This window comes from Lathyrus oleraceus, chromosome 2 (assembly GCF_024323335.1).
Source record: "Lathyrus oleraceus cultivar Zhongwan6 chromosome 2, CAAS_Psat_ZW6_1.0, whole genome shotgun sequence".
NCBI lineage: Eukaryota > Viridiplantae > Streptophyta > Magnoliopsida > Fabales > Fabaceae > Lathyrus > Lathyrus oleraceus.
In genome coordinates, this window is record NC_066580.1 from 27,040,138 (window position 1) to 27,058,846 (window position 18,709).

Here is an 18,709-nt window from a genome sequence, read left to right on the forward strand (position 1 = left end):
TTTTTGGCGCCGTTGCCGGGGACCAATTTCGTCAAATTTCATTTTACTGTTGTTATATCGTTTAGACTTAGGTTATTTCCCGCTGGTCAATGCGAAGAACTCGCAGCACCGGAAGTTTAAGCTTAATAAACCCTCTGGCGGAACCTGAACGTTACGTTCGCGCACGTTTATTCTTTCATAGAATTAAGAGAGCTATGGCCGAAGATCAAAACCAAAGACCTCTTAAAGATTTCGCTCAACCATCTAATGAAGAACCTAGTTCTAGTATAGTAAACCCAATAATTCTAGCAAATAATTTTGAACTTAAACCATCCCTGTTGCAACTAGTGCAACATAGACAATTCGCGGGTCTCGCTACCGAGAACCCTAACCAACATTTAAAAATATTTCTTCAATTAGGAGATACTTTTAAAACCAATGGAGCTTCTCCTGAGGCAATACGTTTCAGATTATTTCCTTTTTCCCTCAGAGATAAAGCCCTATCATGGTTAGATTCCCTTCAACCCAATTCCATTACGACTTGGGATAACCTTAGAAGAGTATTTCTTGCTAGATACTTTCCCCCGAGTAAGACCGTCGTTCTTCGAAACCATATAACTAGATTTACCCAAAACCAAGGAGAATCGTTGTTCGAAGCTTGGGAGAGATATAAAGAGTTGTTACGAGCCTGCCCACATCATGGCTTAGAAAATTGGTTAATCATTCAAACCTTCTATAATGGACTTCATTACAACACAAAGATGACCATCGACGCTGCCGCAGGCGGTGCTCTGATGAACAAACTTTATCCTGAAGCTAGTGCCCTCATTGAAGATATGGCTCAAAACCATCAATCATGGGGAGTCGAACGAGCGACAGTTGAGAAGAAGGAAGCCCAAGGAGGAGTGCACGAACTAAGCTCTATAGACATGATGCAAGCTAAAATGGACGCATTAGCCCTCAAAGTCGAACATATGTACACAAACCCGAATACTGTAGCCGCAGTTTCGTCGGATTGTGAGATATGTGGAACCAAAGGATACCAAACTGCAGAATGCAGTCTATTAAACGAAACCCACTCTGAGCAAGTGAACTACACCCAAGGGAACCCATATTTGAATACCTATAACCCTGGATGGAGGAATCACCCTAACTTCTCCTATAAAAACAATAACCCAATTCAAAATAATGCACCTCCGAGGCCTAGTTATCAAGCCCCAAGATCAAATCAACCTATGCAACCAGTACCACCAAAGCCGAGCCTTGAGAAAATTATGGAAAATTTTATCACCGCTCAAACCCAACAAAACAAGGAGTTCATGAACCAAAACATTCATGCTAACGAATTGATTACTCAGTTAGGAACCAAGGTTGACCAAATAGTTACTCATACCAAGATGCTTGAAACCCAGATCTCTCAGGTAGCTTTAAACCAAGTCCCTCAGACTACACCTGGAGGACAATTTCCTGGACAACCTCAACAAAATCCGAGAGGACAAGCCAATGCCATTACCCTACGAAGTGGGAACGCTTATGATGATCCACCAAACCCAAGATTGAGTGAACCCGAAACTTCTAAGGAATGTACCAAACCCCCGGACAAAGTAAAGGAACCAGAGGAATCTGAAAACCAGGGAGGTCGAGAGAAAGGAGAAGAACCTAAAGATAAAATTTACGTACCACCCCCGCCGTATAAACCACCTATACCATATCCGCAAAGACTCAAACAAACCCAGATCAATAAACAGTATCAAATCATATCATTGATAAAGCTTTTCTAGACTTAGGAGCTAGTGTGAGCCTAATGCCTTTAGCGGTTTGTGAGAGGTTAAACTTAGGAGAATTACAACCCACTAAGATGTCACTTCAGTTAGCCAATAGATCTGTCAAGTATCCGATAGGAATTTTAGAAGATGTTCCTGTTAGGATAGGTCAGTTATTTATCCCTACTGATTTTGTTGTCATGGACATCAAAGAGGACAATGATATACCAATCCTTCTAGGTAGACCATTCTTATCGACTGCAGGAGCCATAATAGATGTCAAGAAAGGAAAGTTGACATTTGAGGTAGGTGACGAGAAAATAGAATTTATACTTTCGAAATTTCTTATGGCACCTGTGATAGGAGACTCATGTTATGCCTTAGATATCATTGATGAATGTGTTGGAGAATTAGAACAAAAATAAATTATAAAAACAATTAAGTTACCATCAACTCTCATAAGGGAAGATGATGACTTTAAGAAACCCTACATCGATGATAACCTTTACGAATGTTTATCCCTTACCCTTGATCCTTTGCCATGCCCTAAGAAACCAACCTTAGAACTTAAGGAACTGCCTAAGAACCTGAGATATGAGTTCCTCGATGAAAAGATGAACCGTCCAGTGATAGTTAGCGCTACCTTGAGCCATGAGGAAACAAACCAAATTTTAGACATTTTACGAAGACATCCCTCAGCCTTAGGATATAATATCTTTGACCTGAAAGGTATAAGTCCATCTGTATGCATGCATCGGATTTCGCTAGAAGAAGATTCAAAACCCTCTAGGGAGCATCAAAGAAGAATAAACCCTATAATGAGTGATGTTGTTAAGAAGGAAGTTCTTAAGTTACTTGAGGAAGGTATAATCTATCAGATCTCGGATAGTAAGTGGGTGAGCCCTGTGCATGTAGTACCTAAAAAGGGAGGCATCACAGTCGTGCAAAACGATAAAGGAGAACATGTAGTAAAACGTTTAGAAGGAGGATGGCGGATGTGTATAGATTATAGAAAATTAAATAAAGCAACTAGGAAGGATCAATTTCCTTTACCATTTATAGACCAGATGTTGGAGCGTCTAGCCAGACACTCTTACTTCTGCTATCTAGATGGATACTCTGGATTCTTCCAAATACCTATCCACCCCGAAGATCAAGAAAAAACTACCTTTACATGCCCTTATGGAACTTTTGCCTACAGACGAATGCCTTTCGGCCTCTGTAACGCCCCAACTACTTTCCAACGCTGCATGATGTCAATCTTTGCAGATTACCTAGATGGTATCATGGAAGTGTTTATAGATGATTTTTCGGTTTGCGGATTTGATTTCCATAATTGTCTTGCTAACCTTGAGAAAATCCTAGAGAGATGCGTGGAGGTGAACCTCGTGCTAAACTGGGAAAAATGTCATTTCATGGTGACCGAAGGAATAGTTTTATGACATATAGTTTCCGAAAAAGGTATAGAGGTAGATAAAGCCAAAATAGAAGTTATAGAAAACCTAAAACCCTCAAAAACCATCAGAGAAGTCCGAAGCTTTCTTGGACACGCTGGATTCTACCGGCGTTTTATTAAGGACTTCTCCAAAATAACTAAACCTTTAACTGGACTTTTAATGAAAGATGTTGAATTCATTTTTGATGAAAAATGTGATGATGCATTTAATCTTTTAAAGCAAGCATTAGTATCTGCACCCTTTATGAAACCACCAGATTGGTCGGAACCTTTTGAGATAATGTGCGATGCTAGTGATTATGCAGTTGGAGCCGTTCTAGGACAAAGAAAAGAGAAAAAATTACATGCCATTTATTATGCCATTAGAACCCTAGATCCTGTCCAACTCAACTACGCAACAACTGAAAAAGAATTACTCGCTGTAGTTTTCGCTATAGACAAATTTAGATCTTATCTAGTAGGAGCAAAAATTATAGTTTACACTGATCATGCTGCCATTTGTTACCTATTAAGTAAAAAAGATGCCAAGCCCAGGTTACTCCGATGGATTCTATTACTACAAGAGTTTGATTTAGACATAAGAGATAAAAAAGGCACTTAAAATGTAGTAGCCGATCACCTTTCTAGGCTAGAACATCTAAAACCTGAACTAGTACCCATAAACGATGATTTCGCCTATGATAGACTGATCGCCAGAGTAGAAACCATTGAAGATAATAACCTAGATACTCATTCCTTAGCAATAAGTAACGTACCCTGGTATGCAAATTTCGTTAATTACCTAGCTGCTGATATAGTACCCCCTGATCTTGACTACCCCCGCAAGAAGAAATTCTTCCACGATGTGAGAAACTTCTATTGGGACAAACCATTCCTTTTCAAAAGGGGTAAAGATGGCATTTTTCGCCGTTGCGTTCCAGAAGAAGAGGTAAATAGTATTATCGAGCATTGTCATTCTGCACCCTATGGTGGACATGCGAGCGTCTCTAAGACATACGCCAAGATTCTTCAAGCTGGCCTATTCTGGCCTACCATGTGGCGTGATGTCTATGCTTGCATTGTCAAGTGTGATAGATGCCAACACACTGGAAACACTTCAAGACGTGATGAAATGCCTCTAAGAAACATTCAGGAAGTAGAACTCTTCGATGTATGGGGTATAGATTTCATGGGACCTTTCCCACCATCCTTAGGAAACAGGTATATCTTAGTAGCTGTAGACTATGTGTCTAAGTGGATTGAAGCTATAGCTGCACCCACAAACGACACTAGGGTAGTAATCAAACTATTTAAAAACTATATATTCCCTAGATTTGGAACACCACGTTTAGTCATAAGCGATGGAGGATCACACTTTATATCGAGAATATTTGACAAACTTTTGAGAAAATATGGAGTTAGGCATAAAGTAACAACACCATACCATCCACAAACTAGTGGCCAAGTAGAAGTATCTAATAGGGAGATAAAACGAATCCTAGAGAAAACTGTTTCTATTTCTAGGAGAGACTGGTCTCAGAAGCTTCAAGAAGCATTATGGGCCTATAGAACCGCTTCCAAAACCCCTATAGGAACTACTCCTTACCAACTAGTCTATGGAAAATCCTGTCACTTACCGTTCGAGTTAGAGCATAAAGCCTATTGGGCCATTAAAACTTTGAATTTAGACTACCTAGCCGCTGGAGAAAAGCGTACCCTAGACATTCATAAATTAGAAGAACTTAGGCAATCGACCTACGAGAATGCAAAAATATATAAAGAGAGGACAAAAGCCTATCATGACAAAAGAATAGTAAAGAAAAACTTCAATATAGGCGATTATGTTCTCCTTTTCAACACTAGGTTACGACTCTTCCCTGGAAAGCTACGTTCAAGATGCACTGGTCCTTTTGAAGTATCCAAGATTCTGAGATCCGGAGCCGTAGAAATCAAGAACCAAACCTGTAGCCCATTCATTATAAATGGACAAAGACTGAAGCTCTACGAAGGAGGAGACATTCCAGCATACTACTCGAGCCACACCTTGATTGATCCACCAATTCCTACTACTACAGGTGTATAAATTCTAATCGTCAAGCTATTGACGTTAAACAAGCGCTGCGTGGGAGGCAAACCATGGTTTTTCATTTTACTTTTTCGCATTTATTTTATTTTATTTTATTTTATTTTTATTTTCACCGATACCACCATCAACACATGACACTCATTGAAGCCACTCAAGGTTCCATTATAGGTAACCTTCGAGAGGTGAGGACCGCTCAGAATGCCCTGCAGGCGAGGATGGATCAGAGAGACCGTCGTCGTACCCGATCCCGTCGTCCACCTCAGGATGGCGAGGGCACTAGTGGTCAGCAATAGGTTGCCAGGTAACTCTTCCTTATCTTATTTTGAAACATTGGGGACAATGTTCGATTTAAGTGTGGGAGGAGACTCTATCGTCTTTTCTTTATTTGCTTTTCTCGTTTTCTTTCCCTTATTGTTTTTTTTCTTTGCTGTTTTTAGATAGTTTTTTTATTGTTATTTCCTGTTAGTTGTTTATTTTTCTTTTTAGTATAATGCATGAGTTTGACGAGTCACCAAATATAGTAGATCTTTAGTCCAAATTGAATCTCCCCATACCTTTAGCCCCACCAAATTTTTTTTTTCTTTGCAAAAGAAAACAAGTGTTATTCCGAAAGCTTTCAGGTTTTAAAGACATGTTTTGAGTAAGGATGCGGTGACTTGGGAGAACTTTGCGAAACATCAGTATTTTTTTAGCACCATAGACTTCGTAAATATAGGAACCATTCCCGAAACCCCACATACTATGGCCTTAATCATCATTTCCGTATAAGTCCTTAGTAGTTTATCTCAGCAATCAACTCCGGCCTACGCATCCTCTACGTAGGAGACCGATGCAAATAAGTGAATGATCTAGAAAAAAAAAAGAAAGCAAAAAGACAACTCCGGTATAGAGGACCCTCACAAAGTCATTTAAACCAAAGGATTGTAAAAATTGCTAGAAAAAGAAAAAGAAAAAGAAAAAGAAAGAAACTTAACCACTGTTAGTTGGTTCAGAGGTGTCTGGCACTGAACTCGGTAGGGAGGATTACGATTCGATCCCCCACAACTACAGTTGGGTCCAATAAAAGGGTTTACACATAATTATGTGCCAGAAATCCCATGCTCAGATCATAATCACTAACAGGCCACTCTACTATGAAGCATGTACGGATAACAGGCTTAATGTGATTGCGCCTGAATGAAAAGGACACAAAAAGAGATGAAGAGGCAGGCCTAGGTATTGTGGGATGATATGGGATGGTTAATATAGGAATGAAGTTTATGTCCGTATTTGCGGATTAGTGTCATCATGATACCCTTGGTTCACTCAGTTAGTACCTATCACTGCATCCCGACTTGAACTTAGAATTTTTACCTGAAGCACTCGTTTACACCAGTTTTTCTTTCACGAGCTTTATAATGTTTTGCTTGAGGACAAACAAAGGTTTAAGTGTGGCAGAGTTTGATAACCAAGCGAGCTATCCCTGCAAGAGTATGTGAGCCCTCACGAAAACTCAATAAACAGGTTAGAAATAACAGGTAAATAATGCATGGATGCAGCGTAAAACATGTTATGATCAAACACGAAAACAGATCTGAAACCAAACAGAAAAACAAACTACTGTCTCGATCGCTGCTGCATCACCTAGCGAAAGCTTAGCGAAGCTTCGCTGCAGGCTCGCCTAGCGAAGGTGCTAGCGAGCGCCTGCGGGTTCTGGATTTCCCATTGATAACAGTACGATTTTAGGGACTGCAAACCCTATGGCATCCATCTGAAAAATTAAGTGATCAAAACATTCAATGTATTGTTTACACATTCATGCATATCTAAACCCGTGGGCAAAAATCTAACAATACCTCATACATCCAGATGATTCAAATTAAGAGCATAACATTATGGGCATAAGGGAAAACCTGATTGGAGAGACCGATAAAACTCGAAAGGCACGGCTGGGTTTGCAAAGCAATATTGGGGTTTGCGTGAGGCGGAGGCGAAAGTGTGTGAGTCCGAGTGAACCTTTCATAGTTGCCTGGAGGTTGCTGCAGATTAGTTCATAGGTTTCCCTTTTCCTTTTCTCTAGGGTTTGTAATAGTCTCCAGCCTCTTTCTCTCTAATAATTTCCTGCCTCCTTTTCTCTAATAATCTCCAGTCTTTATAACCTAATATTGGTGATTTGGTGGGCTCAGAGTCAAGCCCAAAATTTTCTGTTATTTTCTGAAATACGCGCGCTTCGCCTAGCGAAGGATCTGCTCGCTTAGCGACCATGACAGTTCAGTTCGCTTAGCGAACCCTGCTACTCGCCTAGCGAGCATGACAACTCAGAGGCAGATTTCTCAAGCTACAAAAAAGATGTTAGTGACATATTTTTGTGCTTTTGGTTAGTAAAAAAAATAAGAGAAACAATGATATATAATTCAAGCATGCTTGGTGATCTCAAACCAATCACAAGGAGTCCCACCCAAAGGCAAAGGGAACCAAGATGCTAAAGATCCTTGAGGCAATGCAAATGCAATGTTATGATGCCATGAGGGATCTTAGGGTAAAAATTGGGGTCTTACAGAGGTGGGTCAGGAATGGTTGGAACTCGGAAATAGTTTTGCTTGGCTTCAAGGCTCATTGTTGACAAACTATGGGATGATGTGTTTAGCATGACTTCCCGACATTTACTTTTAACTTGGCTGACGTAGTGAGCTTGGTCTGGATATTTTGATGCCCCATGCTTGATCTGAGCAAGAAAATCCAAAATATAAGGAAATGCTTCCTCTCCATGGCTAGTCTTGCCCCAATCTGTTAGGTATCAACATGGACTGCCCAGTTACAAGTTATGAAGCAAACCATGGGTAGAGTAATCTTGATCTGATATGCCCCAACGTCTTAGGTCTGCCTACCCGTATCCATCCATCTCTTGGAGTGTTTTGACTTTCTCATGCTTTTGAGGTGGTCTTCCCTGGTATGAAACCTTGAAAGGATTTTTCCCCTGACTGGTTGATCTTTGAGGGAATGCCCCTGACCAACTACCTTTGGAGAGATTTGCTAATCTCGACGTGGTTGTCCCAGACTGACTGAATCTTGAAGTGGCTTCCTCAACGGAGTTATCAGATGCCTTTCCCCCTGGTGAGATCAATTTAAGAGGATGACCTTTTCTCATCGGAGTCCTCATGATATTTGCCTCTTTTGGGTGACCAAAACTTCTCGAGTCATGTTCATTGTGAAAATTCTCTTAATGTCAATGCTCGTTCACAAGTAAAACTATTTATGTTAATGTTATGTTTATGTCAGTTTTAGAAATCCAAGTATGTCCACTGAAAAGTTGAAACATCGTGAATGGATTACTAGTTACAAAAGTCATAATGATACTTAGCAAAACAAATAGGAGTCAGTTTCAACACAAATTCCAATTCAATATGCTTTCAAAATAGACCTTGCTTCAATTAGGTCTTTTGAGGGTTGTAATGTGGGATGGTTCACGGTTTAAGAAACAAAGGATTTATGGCTCAAAAATTTATTTAGCCCGCCCATTCTTCTTGATACCCTTCAGTCGTACGTTAAACTAGTTTGACACAGACGTTCGTCTCTTAGAATGATGGGAGTGGTAGTAAGAGAACCCACAAGGTTTTGGGAGTGACAGTCACTTACCTTCCTATTTTTGTGTTTGCAGTCACACGACTTTGTTCTAGCCGATGATTTTGTTTTTGATATCTCTTCTGCTTTTTTTTTTTCGACTTCCCTAATTTTTCCTGGACTGTTTTTTTTTGCTTACAGTCCATCGGGATACCCCAATTTTTGCCTAAGCCACTTACTTTCAAGTTTCGACTTAGCGGGCTTCTTCTCTCTCTTTTTTTAAGAGTTTTTTTATGGAACAAATCGTGTGATGTTTGTTTATTTGGTTTGAAAGGATTTGTGTCTGTCTCACTTTATTTTTGGCGAGGGATAACCATTGGATTTGTGATTTCGACCTCTTGTGAGAGAAATGTTGTGGTTGTCCTTTAGACAAGACACTCCCTAGAATATGGTTGATCCTCAAATGGGACACTCCCTACTTTGTATTTTAGGAACTGAACGTGTGGTCAAATTAGCTGAAGACTACCCTGCCCCGGGTTTAAGATGTGAGTTTTTTTTGCTTTGAAGAAAACTCCTACTTCTAGGCTCAAAAGGGTTCACTAGGGATTATCATCCTTATACCTCCAGTGTTTGGGGATTTGAAGCAATGCCTTACATCATCAGCAAGGTGTTTATTCAAAAGTATACATGCAATGAGCTATTGTACCTTATATTCATCATTCTCCTTCTAAGTTTCGTTTTTAAACAAAAGTAAGATACGAGTGAACACGATTGGATTGGCTTAAAACATGCATATTCATTTCATTGTTGCAAAAACAAGTTTTTAAGAGTGAATATTACAATGACAAGCAAGAAAGTTACACTTGAAGGCAAATGAATGATAACATAATTGTTGGCGTGATTAGCCTTGTTTCAACCGTAGACCGGTGTCATCATGCTTGTAGGAACTTATGTATGATAGTCCCCAAGGAGGCTTTTATTCAGCTTCTTGTTCCTCATCCATTGGCACTGGTTGTGGCATTGCAGAAGTGCCTTCATATGGCAGCATGAGGTTGCTCAGTATATCCAGGCCGTTTGGTGTGAACGTGATAGCCTTTGAATCAATCAATTCCTGAACCTTGTATTTGAAGGCCTTACAACTCTCGATTGAGTGTCCGGGTGCTCCTGAGTGGAACTCACACCTAGCATCCATGTCGTAGTTCAAGGGAAGGTGTGTTGGACGAGGTCCTAGTACCCTTAACTTCACCAATGATCTGTTGAGCAAAAGAGGGAGAATTCGACCGTACGACATGGGAATCAGGTCAAATTGTTTTTCATACCTCTTTGATTTTCTCTGGCCTTTTTGAGCATAAGAGTTTTGCCTCCGACTTGAGTACCAATTCTGATTCTGCATTTGGTTCCCTAGAGCTAGCTGAGGAACGGACACTGGCTGTTGATTAAGAAACCTCAGCAATTCGGGTTGGGGACGGTATCCCTGAGGCAACTCATGATGTAAGGTGGAGCCGGACAGGGGCATAGGGGAGACCATTTCCATCCTGGATATTGGTGTAGGATTTCCTTCCTTTTTCAATAGTGTTTGCAAGATTTCCATAACCAAGCTCATCTGAGTCTTTAGTTGGCTGATCTCTTCCTTCAATGCAGCTTGGCCTTGTTGGAGTTCTTCCATAGTGGCTTGAGACATTCTTCTAGTTCTAAGCGTACGTCGGGAAATCAGCTAGTGGCGTAGAAACAGAAGGTGGTATAAGGTTTTGATTATGAGATGCAAATGATGCATGAATGCGATGTTTATTTATGAATGAATGGGTGAGAAGATTTTCACAGGTTTTTAGGCATGGGTTCATGGTTTTGGACCATCGTGACGAAGCATGGAGTTAATAATGACTGCTTAGTAAACCATGGTTCTCGCTTTGTGTGATCTAAGGCTTTTGGAAAATTGGGTGTAAGACACTGCCCCTAGAGTCATGGACTTCCTTGACTGTCAGCCGCTTATGTCAATTTACTTGCCAGGCGACTGCTCCATCAAAGTCATCTACTCTAAGTGAGATCTTCGTATCGACCCTTACGAGGAAGGCACCTCGGTGGCCTATACTACGCGACCATCGGTCTAGGCTAGCCATAGTTTTAAAGGTTTTAAAAGGGGTCTTAGGATCATTGACTCTAGTAAAAGAAAAGATGTTTATGCCGAAAGCACAACAGTCATCAATCCCCTTAAGAGAATCTACCACTAAATGAGGTTTTCGTACGACCCTAACGAGGAAGGCACCTCGCGGACCAATACTACTCAACCTCTCCTATCTCAAGGAAACTCTCAGACTCGGGTGGAGAGTCTTTCACACAAGGTTTTTTCCTTTGCAATCATTATTGCTTCCAAAAATTCTTCGTCACAGAACCAAAGTTTCAGACCAACAGGCAAACAAAGAAAATATGTACACGTTAGCATCAAAAGCGACATATAAAGAAAAAAATAGATAATAGATAAAATTTCCATGTACGTAAAAGAGAAACAACCCAAACTAGGCTAGACTTTCTTAAGGAATTTTGGTGTCCCCAGCAGAGTTGCCAGCTGTCGTTACCGGGATTTCACGATAATGAAACCGGAACTAAAGAGATTCCAAAGAGAGGCAAAGTCAGAAGAGTCGCCACCAAATTTTATTTAGTTTACCTCTATCGGAGAGGAGAGGGGAAATAGTCGATAAAACCCTCGGAAAAGAGACGCGCCCGAGAAACGCTAAAAGAGAATAAGGAATCGGTCTCGCAACCGAGATTTGGGTTCGGAAGTCGGTTATGTAAGGGGAAGGTATTAGCACCCCTTACATCCATGGTACTCCATGGGAACCATTTTGGTTGTTTTACATACATGGGATTTATCTATTATTGTTTTATTTTCAAAAGAATATGTGAAAAGGGGGGGTGTTTTTGTTATTATAGTGCTCGCCAAGGATTGTGGCCCTTGTGCCTACGTATCACTCATTCGGGGATGAGGAATCAGATCTCCGTAGTTCGGAGTAGAAAATGTTTGTGTGTTGGTTGATTTTACCTTTGAAAAAAGGGTTTTCGGGATGATGCCCTAAGGCACAAAAATGAGTTTTATGAGTTGTATTGTTTTTACCTTGAATAAGGGTTTTATGAAATGAATGTTTGTGATTATATTGCACTAAAGTGTATGGGCGAAGGTGATTATTCTAGACAACAAGCCAAGCATCTTGCGTCCACAATAATCAGAGTAAGCGTAAAAATACTCCATTCTCACTCATTCTCCACCACTTAAGACTCGTGGCGCACAATAATAATCGTAATTATTAAATGTTTTGAATTTGATTAAGAAAATGCCACTTGACGTTGAATCAGCGATTTATTTTATTTTTGATTATGAAATTTGGCTTATGCAACATGAATGCGAAGTAACCAACAAGAAATTAAAGAGTCTCATTGTAAGGTAGCCCAAGAGAAAGCCTTTTGTGTGCAAAAGTGACCTAAGCTAAACAAAGGATAATGGTCTTACAAACATGTCCCCCTAAGGTGGTGCCATGATGTCATTCTTACAACATGCATGTAAGTTACGGATGAAAATCCAAGTGTTTACAAAGTATCACGAAGAGTAATGAAAGGGCCTCCAAGCAAAGGTCCTAAGATGAAATCCTCTAAGTCCAAATTGATTAAGAGTGGAGTGAATATTTTTGGTCTTTATCATTTTATCATGTTTTTGTTATTTTTAATGTTTGATGACAATAAAATAAATAACAAGTAAATAAACATGCATGATGAGTTTGTACAATGATGATGATAATGAGTACTTGAATTTAAATTACAAGGTAATGACATAAAAGTAAATCACAAGATAAAGAATGACAATATCACAATGATAAGGGTTAGTGAATTAAATGACACATTAAGGGATAACTTATAATTGATGCAAAGTATTGAAGATGATTGAAAAATCAACTAACAATAGATGTGTAACAAAGAAAGTTATGCAACCCTAAGTATGTGGTTAGTGAACAATAAAATAAATTGCAAGGAAGTAAAGTGCAATAATATAAATGTTAGAAGTTAGTAGTTAATGGTTAGTGGTTAGTAATATAATAATAAGCAAATAGAATAACAAGTTAATGTAAAGAGAATGGTTTTATCTATGTATCAAATGACCCAAACATGGTTGAAATAGAGGCAACCTATCAATGCCTCAAAGTATCATGAAGGATCTATTGATCAATCATTAATAGGTTTGAAACAATGAAGGTTTTATCAACTCTAAACAACCATAGCCATGATTTAATAGATATCATCAACCAATAAATATAAATGATAACAAGAAACAAAGTTTGATTGAAAATGGTGGATAAAAAGTAGTAAGAGCAAAAAAAACCCAAAAGGGTGTAAACCCAACAAAAACCATTTGTCTCAAAGTTGACTCAAATCTCTCTCAAAACACAACCCAAGAGTAAAAATCCATTTTCAAACACAAAACAAAACTAAAAATATCAAGGAGTTTGAGTCCAAAATATTACCAAGATTGTGGTGTCAAAACTAGGTTGTTTTTGTGTTTGAGTTTGAGAGTGAAGCCAAAAGCTTGGAAGAGGGTGGCTATGGTTGTTGTGGTAGGAAAATGGAAGAGATTGAAGGGGGTGAACCAAAGGGTCATTTGTGTAAAAACAGGAGCCATTTTTGCTGCCTGCGCAGGTGTAATCGGTTACACAGTCCCAAATGGCCAAAAAATCCAGTTTTTGGTCTGGGTAGTCGGTTACCCTGATTAGGGTAACCGGTTACCCAATTTTTATTTTTATTTTTTTAAAATAAAATTTTAAATTTTTGTTTTTTTTATTTTTTTAAATAATGAATGTATGCATGTGCAGTAGGGTCATGGATCAGATTAAAATTGTATCTGGGTAGGGTGAATTTTGGGGTATGACACCCTGCTCTGGCAGTTCTTCATCATTGAAGCTCACATTGTTACATGTAGTAATATTAGCCACAAAACAATCAAACTGATCATTTAATCAAATGTTAGTGTTGAGTTTTAATTGATTAAGTCATTCTTTGGAGAACACTCAACCATTCATTCATAAATATGAATCCTTAATCCAAGACATCTTCCATGAGAAGGGCTCCAACTTGGATAATTCAACAAGTATGCCACTAGCTCCCATGAAAGGAAAAAAGATCAAGTTTCCACACAATGCCATGAAGAATGAGAGACTTACAATCTCACTTACTAGAATGCAATGCCTTAAGGGTCAAATTTAGCTCTATGTTAAGCAATCGTAATTGGACTTATCTAAAAGTCACAACTATCTGAGGTCGGGCAATAAAAATATAGGTGTTAATACATGTTCGAGGTTTGGTACAAATAACCAAACTCCTAAAACATACCATACACTAAAAGAAAATGGGAAAGACCTATCTCAGTCATACATGTATTAATTCATCTAACACAAGGTCATTGATGAATCAATTAGCCTTTAGACATTAGAGATTTCATTGGTCAAATGTGGGAATGGGGAAGAATAGAGATGTAGATGAAGAGGGAGGGGGAGATAGAAACACAAATTGATCATGAGAGAAATTTCATCTGATCAAAATCATCAATTCATCTTGGGAGATGAAATGTACATTTCACCAATCCCCTAAATCCAACGGTTTTGATCCAACAAAAGTCAAACCCATCATGACCAAAGCCCAAACAGAAAGTCAAACATCACAAGACCATAAAAATGGCTCAACAATATTTTTAAACATTTAATCAATTAAAAATCACATTAAAATACATTTTAATTTGGACAAAACCTAAAATCCCTTCAAAACACCAAATAAATGGCCAAAGAATTTATCCAAGGTCAAACAAGGTCAAAGGACCTTAGACAAAAAATTTCATAATTTTTAGAAAGTCAGAAGTATTTTTAAACAATGAAAAATATGCACAAAAACATTTAATTCATGAAAAATACCAAAATTAATCCAAAAAATAATTTTAATTTAGAGTATGGAAGAGAATTATTTTTTTGTGTGGTGAAAGTCCCATATTTTTTGGATTAAAAATGGATTTATTATGAATTAAACAAAATAAGGCAATTAAATGGAAAATCAGAAAATACCAAAAATCAAGGGTCATCAAATCTCCCTCATTAATTGAGGTGGCAGATATGATGGCCACACGTGTGGTGTCCACCAAACACACTAGTCAAACGCGCTGCAAACATGGTCATGCAAACCAAAGGCCAGGATTAAAACGTTTAAACATGATTAAAGGGATGGGAGAGTGCCAACACACCCCCACGGAGCTAGGGCTCCGGTCATCTTCTCCGGTGGACCTCACCGGACTGGTCCACCATTTACCTTCATTAAAATAAAAAGTGCATACACTAATTTAAAGAGAAAAACGCCAGGAGTCCAAATCTTCCCTCAAAATTCTCCAATTCTCACTATATTGAAAGATACGTAGAATTGAAAATTAAGGAGTATGAACCGAGTTGCTTCGATTTGACCTCAAAGCAACTCAATCTTGTTGCCTACATTGGTAGGTCTTCAGACAATCAAAGATCAAGTAAAAATGATGGAGAATTGAGGGAGAATCGAAAAAGAGAAATTTCACAAAAATCACCTTCTGTTTGTAGCAATGGGGCTCGATCTCTCTTCCAATTTGCTTTGCCATGCTTCTACCAACTTGTTGGAAATGAATTGAATGCAAAAATGGCTTGAACCCTTGGAGTTTCAAATCCAAAACAGAAGGGGAATTGAAACTCGATTTCAACAGAAAACCTCAAGGTGTTCTATCAATGGAGGGTGGGAGAGATTGCAGATTCAAGCTTGGGAAAAGGGATCCCCCTTCTGAGCTCAAGGGAGATGTATTTAGAGGCTACCAAATGCTTTTCACACACTTCCATTCAAAATCCAAAAATAGAAATGATCTCGTGCATGCTTGCATGGACGTGTACAAAGCCCGATAAATGATGTCAAAAGGTCCAAACTCAATTCGAAATGATGCTGAAACAAAATCAAGGGACCATGCAATGTTGAAATGAAAATTGATCACAAATCTTTCCAAATGGGGCCATGCATTACACCCATGCGCAATTCCTTCAATATTGGTCCAGATGAGGTGATCTTGGACTTTTTGGAAAGGTGACATCAAGGAGAACAACATTCATGTTAAACACTTTTTCATTTGAAGCTTGGATCATGGTGAATTTTGAGGTGGAATTTTGAGAAATCAAACATAATTGAAAATTTTCTAAGTACCAAGTCAAATATCCACTTTTTCCACCTTGAATAACTTTTGTTATGAGCTTCAAATTGAAAGAGTTCCTTCACTAAAGTTGTAGCTCTTTCATCCCCCTTAAATATGGTAACAAATTTAACCTCATTTGGGTTTGGCAAGAGGGAGTTGTGCATTTTAGAAGTTGAGGAAAATTGCTTGTTCAATGATGATGGTCCAAAATGATCTATAATATTTCCTCTTGGCACATGCCCTTGAAAGTTGAATTTGACATTTCTCAAAGAATAAGGGTTGGATAGGACATCTTGAAAATGATCATGGAACTAGGATGGACTTCATCACATAAAAATTGAGCATGTTATGGTCCTTGGAAATGGACCTCCTAACTAGGGCATAGATAAAATGACCTATAATGTTTTACCATAAAAATTGACTTTCCAAGAAAAACTAGATATTGATGTCAACATGAATGTTGTTTATAATGTCATAATGAGTAACGTTTCTCTTGGAATCATTTTAATATGACAAAAATTGTAGGAGATAGGGTCTAGGGATCCCCAATTTCAACCAATTGACTTTCTTTGGTCAACCACCTTGAACCTACTTACAAACTTGAAGTTCTCTTGATCTCTGGTACTCATGGAGGATCATATAAATTTAAAATAATGTAGTATGAAGTATCCCTTGAAATATTTGATCAAATGATGAAGAAACTTGTTGTGGAAGTCACACAAGATACCTAGATGAATTAGGGCTTCCAAGGCAAACAAGCTTCAAACTCTTGATGAATTCTTGATCAAAATGATAAATTAAGATCATTGGGATCCATACATGATGTCTAGAAGCATTGTGAACCATTCCTTGATTGATCTCTTGCACTAAGGGTCTCAAACCCTAGTTGTGACCTTGATGAGGCATTGGTGGATGCATACACTACCTACAAAAGAAATAAAGTTATACATTGACATATTTTTGGTATTTTGGTTAGAAAACAAAGAAAAATAAAGTATGATACAATCAAATGTGCTTGATGACCTCTCCCAATGCAAACCCAATGAATGAGGGGTAAGGAGAATGCCAATGTGTGATCCCAAACCCAATGCACATGATGTGATATCATGAGGGATCTTAGGGTCAAAATTGAGGTCTTAAAGTTGTCTCCATATGATACAAATTCTTTAGACTTTAGAGTAAGATATGAACATTTTGACTTGTCTCCGGCCATGTGCGTGGAGCAACCACTATCTAGATATCACATGTAAGTGGTCTTCAATCATACCTACAAAACAAGTTAAACATAGTTAGGTATTGTGAGGCCCCAATTTTGACCCTAAGATCCCTCATGCAATTTCATCATACGCATTAGCATTGAGATCATACCTTGCCATCCTCCTTACCCCTCTTTCATTGAGTTTGTTTTGGGAGAGATTATCAAGCACTATGTGATTGTATCATACTTGTGTATTATCATTTTACTAACCAAAATACCAAAAATATGTCTTTGCATTTGCCTAACTCTTTTATAGGAAAGGCATGATCCCATTGATTTATCAAGTTCATATATAGGGTTTAAGACCCTCATGGCTAAGAGCACAATCAAAGATTGATCCACAATGTCTCAAATCATAATATACGAGTTCCATTGATCTCTACATGTCATATTGATCAAGTTTTCTTCAAGAGTTTGAGGGTGATTTACCGTGGAAACCCTAGTTTGACTGGGTATCTTGAGTAACTTCTCCAACAAGCTATCTAACCAATTGATCAAATTTCTCAAGGGATACTTCCAAATTCATCGTCTTATTCATATATGATCTACCATGAGCCAAGTAAGTCCAAATAATTGAAGGTTAGCGAGTTGGTTAATGGTGGTTGGCCAGATGAATTCATCTGATCAAAACTGGGTCTCCCTAGATCCTATCTCCTACAATTTTCACCATATGAAAATTATTCCAAGAGAAACGTTACTCTAAATGACATTCCAAACAACTTTCATGTTGAGACCTAGAGCTAGTTTTGCTTGGAAAATCATTTTCTATGTTGAAACATTATAGGTCATTTTGTCTAAACCCTAATTTGAAAGTCAACTTCCCAAGGCCATAACTTGCTCATTTTTTATAAGATGAAATATTTCCAAGTTTCACAATCAAATTCAAGATGTCTACTTAAAGTTTTATGTTTTAAGTGAGAGCTAATTCAACTTTTATGAGCATGTGATATGAGGTTACATTATAGGTCATTTTTGACCTATACCATCGAACAAGTGATTTTTCCAAACTTCAAAAATGCATAACTCTATAATTCTAAATCTAGATGACATGAAATTGGTGACCATTTTGAAGGTCTTTGAAAGAGATAGAACTTTGATGAAGACATGTTTCACATTTGAAGCTCACATAAAAAGTTAAGCAAGATGGAATATTGAGGTATATGGCTTGACACTTAGAAAAAATTTCAACATGTTGAAATTTCCAAACTTTCACCTCAAAATTTTCCATGTTCCAAGCTCCAAATGAAAAAATGTTCAACTTCAAACTTGTTCCGCTTGATCCAAGCTTTCCAAAGAACCCAAGTTCATGCATTTTGGACAAAGATTGTTAGGTCTGAGCATGGCTTTAATAGGGCTGCATCATTGGAAAGAATCAATTGCACAAACTTCAGTTCACAATGCTTTGCCCTTCAAGCTTCATTCA

The 18,709-nt window shown here is 38.3% G+C and overlaps 1 non-coding gene across 1 annotated transcript; it reads right to left on the reverse strand.

Annotated features, from left to right (window-relative positions):
- Positions 1–578: 578 nt before the first annotated feature.
- Positions 579–685, reverse strand: LOC127123998 (small nucleolar RNA R71). Its single transcript, XR_007803643.1, has one exon. It is a non-coding gene; the product is annotated as a small nucleolar RNA R71 (small nucleolar RNA).
- Between the last annotated feature and the right edge of the window lie 18,024 nt (positions 686–18,709).